Source organism: Orycteropus afer, unplaced genomic scaffold, assembly GCF_000298275.1.
Source record: "Orycteropus afer afer isolate SDZICR_OR568_19922 unplaced genomic scaffold, OryAfe1.0 scaffold00893, whole genome shotgun sequence".
Lineage (NCBI taxonomy): Eukaryota > Metazoa > Chordata > Mammalia > Tubulidentata > Orycteropodidae > Orycteropus > Orycteropus afer.
Window position 1 is genome coordinate 322,582 of NW_006922480.1, and position 3,271 is coordinate 325,852.

The following is a 3,271-nucleotide window of genomic DNA, read 5'->3' on the forward strand; positions in this document are numbered from 1 at the left end:
TAATAACAACAACAGACATAAATACAACATTAAAATCAGTTGACTGGGATGGAACGGAGTGATAAAGTCTGGACTTTAATTTACTGGAAGAAGCAATGTTTATTTGATAAATGATATCAGCAAAATTGGCTATCCATTTTTAGAAAACAAAATTAGGGCTCTGTCTCATACTATATACATGAAAATTTCTATGGACAAAGCATCTAATTGTAAAATATAATGATATTAGAAGAAATCTTAGGAGACTGTATGATCTTGAGGGAGGGGAAGCCTTCATTGACAAGACAGAAAATGCAGTAGACAAAGGAAAATATTGAGATACTTAAATATTTAAAAATTTAAAAATTTCCATACAGTAAAATGGTTGTTAATAGCCACTGAGTGGACTCCAACTGATGGCAACCTTATGTAATAAAACAAAATAAAACGTTGCTCAGTTCTGTATCACCTTCATGATTGTTGGTATGTTTGAGTCCATTTTTATGATTATTGTGTCAAATAACTTCATTGAGTTTCCCTCATTTTCACTAACTGTAATTTATCAAACATGATGCTCTTTTCTAGTGATTAGTCTTTCCTGATGATGTGTCCAAAGTAAATGAGCTAAAGGATCACCATCCTCGCATCTGAAGAACCTTCTGGTTTAATCTTGTTTTTCCTCATTATGTTTTTTTTTTTAACTTTTCTTGTATTTTTGTCTGAGGACCCCTACTGGTGCAGCGTTTAAAGCACTCTACTGCTAACCATAAGGTCGGCAGTTTGAACCCACCAGCTGCTCCGTGGGAGAAAGATGTGGCAGTCTGCTTCTGCAAAGTTTGCAGCCTAGGAAACCTTATGAAGCAATTCTGCTCTGTCCTATAGGATCCCTGAGTTGAAATCAACTCAATATCAATGGATTGGTTTTGGTTTTTTTTTGTACTTCTGCATAGTGCCTGTGGGATTTGACTGCTAACCAGAAGGCTGGCGGTTCAAACCCACCAACCACTCCTCGGAAGGAAGGTTGGGCAATCTACTTCCGTAGAGATACCACCTCAGAAACCCAAGGAGGGGTCGCTATGAGTCAGAGCTGACTCAGAGGGAGTGAGTTTGGTTTTTTGGTTTTGGTCTTTTAAAATGTTAAAATCTTTTTTAAAAAATGCCATCTTAACTCTTTCTCTTAATAATTGTGTGATCCCTTGTGATGAAGCCTGAGGTGTGCCAGTTAGCATATGTTTTGAAGGAAGATATTGTACTCTGAAGAGAGACCCTTGACCACATTCAGATTTCTCTCAACTTAGCCACATGAGTCAGCCCCAGCCTCTCCACCTCGAAGGCCTCCACTTCTTTCTGCCTCCTATATCTGTCCTTGTTATTTCTGTGATCCAGCACTACAACCACTTTGGTCAGGATCCTCAGTTTCTTTGACTGGTTACACTTCATTTGTGCCAGTCCTGGTTGTTAACTGGTGGAGAAAAACTATGCAGTTTGACAGTTGCAAAAACCAATTGCCGTGGAGTCACTTCCAACTCATGGCAACCCCATGTATGTCAGAGTAGAATTATGCCCCATCAGTGACTGATTTTGGGGAAGAAGATTGGCAGGCCTTTTCTCCAAGGCAACTCTGGGTGGACTTGAGCCTCCAGGCTTTCAATTAGCAGCAGAGCACATTAACTGTGTACACCACCTAGGGACTCCTGTCCTGTATGTAAAAACCCAAAACTAAACCTGTTGTTGTCAAGTTGATTCTGACTCATTATTTTTCTGACCCTGTAGCATAGAATGGGAGCTCTGGTGATAGAGTGTCTAAGGCATTTGACTGCTAACCAGAAGGCTGCTAACCAGGTGCTCCTCAGAAGGAAGGTTGAGCAATCTACTTCTGTAGTGATACAGCTTTGGAAACTCAAGGAGGGGTCGCTATGAGTCAGATCCGACTCAACAGCAGTGATTTTGGTTTTTGGTTTGGTAGGATAGAATAGAACTGCTCCATAGGTTTTCCAAGGCTGTAAATCTTTAAGGAAGCAGATTACCACATCTTTTTCCCATGGAGTGGCTGGTGGGTTCAAAGTGCTGACCTTTCAGTTAGCAGCCAAGTGCTTAAGCACTGCATCACCAGGTCTCCTTTCCTACAGTTAGTGCTCCTATGCATTTGTGGTTTCCAGTCTCAATCTGTTAAAAACAGTGCAACAACCCTCTATTTTCCCCTAGTGAGTTACCTCTCTCTTCAAATACAAGTAGTATTTCAGATATCCCCCTATCTGTAAACTTTTTAGGCTGTCACCTCTCCTCTTTAGCATCAAGTGTCTGTGTTTCCTACTTCACAGAAGAAACACAAATTCCATAAGCTTTGCAACCTGAGGAGCTCTGGTGTCATAGTGCCTTAGGTTCAAACCCACCAGCCAGTCCTCGGAAGGAAGGTTGGGCAGTCTACTTCTGTAGTGATTCCTCCTTGGAAACCCAACGAGGGGTCGCTGAGTCAGATCTGACTCGATGACAGTGAGTTTGGTTTTGTTTTGGTTTATTTGCAACTAAGCTTCTAAACTTCATCCTACTCTTTTTGCTAAAGCTAACTGACTGCTTTTACTGGGGATTCCAGCCCTTCGTAACTCCTTAGAGGTAGTCAGAGAGGGTATGCTTGTTCCATAGATTATTCCTGCTATCGCCTGTATCTCCTCATTTTTCCTCATTCTTATATCCCCCAGAGTAAGTATAATGGCCGACAATACCTATACCATCTAGATCTTTGTTACCTTTCTGTTCTCTGTGTGTTATACAAATATTTGTTTGATGGGTAGCAGAGGAAAGCTATTTGGGTAAAATCTTGAGAGAACAACATGGGCTAAAGAGAGTTAAGAGAGTTTCAAGAATAAGGATTAAAGTACTGATGGAACAAACTTGAAAACAGCCTTAGTTTCCCTTTCTGTAGCCTTCTGGCCAGGTTTTGGGTGAGTGGGGCACATACATCACTTCTACCAAAGCACGTGAAGATTCCACCTGTTGTTGCCATCGAGTTGGTTCCAACTCATGACAATTCTATGTGTTACAGAGTCAAACTATTCCATAGGGATTTCTTGACTGTAATCTTAAGGGAAGTAGGTCACTAAGCATTTTTTCTCTGCGGCACTGCTGGGTGGGTTTGAACCACTAGCCTTTAGGTTAGCAGTTGAGTGCAAACAATTTGCACCACCTGGAGATCTTTTCAAATATTAGTCACACTATACCATTGTGAGGGAGCTCTGGTAGCATAGTGGCTAAGACACTTGCCTGCTAACCAGACGGCTGGCGGTTCAAACCC

General features: G+C 41.3%; 1 protein-coding gene across 1 annotated transcript in view; it reads left to right on the forward strand.

Moving 5' to 3' along the window:
• DPY19L1 (dpy-19 like C-mannosyltransferase 1) overlaps positions 1-3,271 on the forward strand; it is a 130,778-nt gene that overhangs the window by 33,493 nt on the left and 94,014 nt on the right. The gene's annotated exons all lie outside the window — the stretch shown is intronic.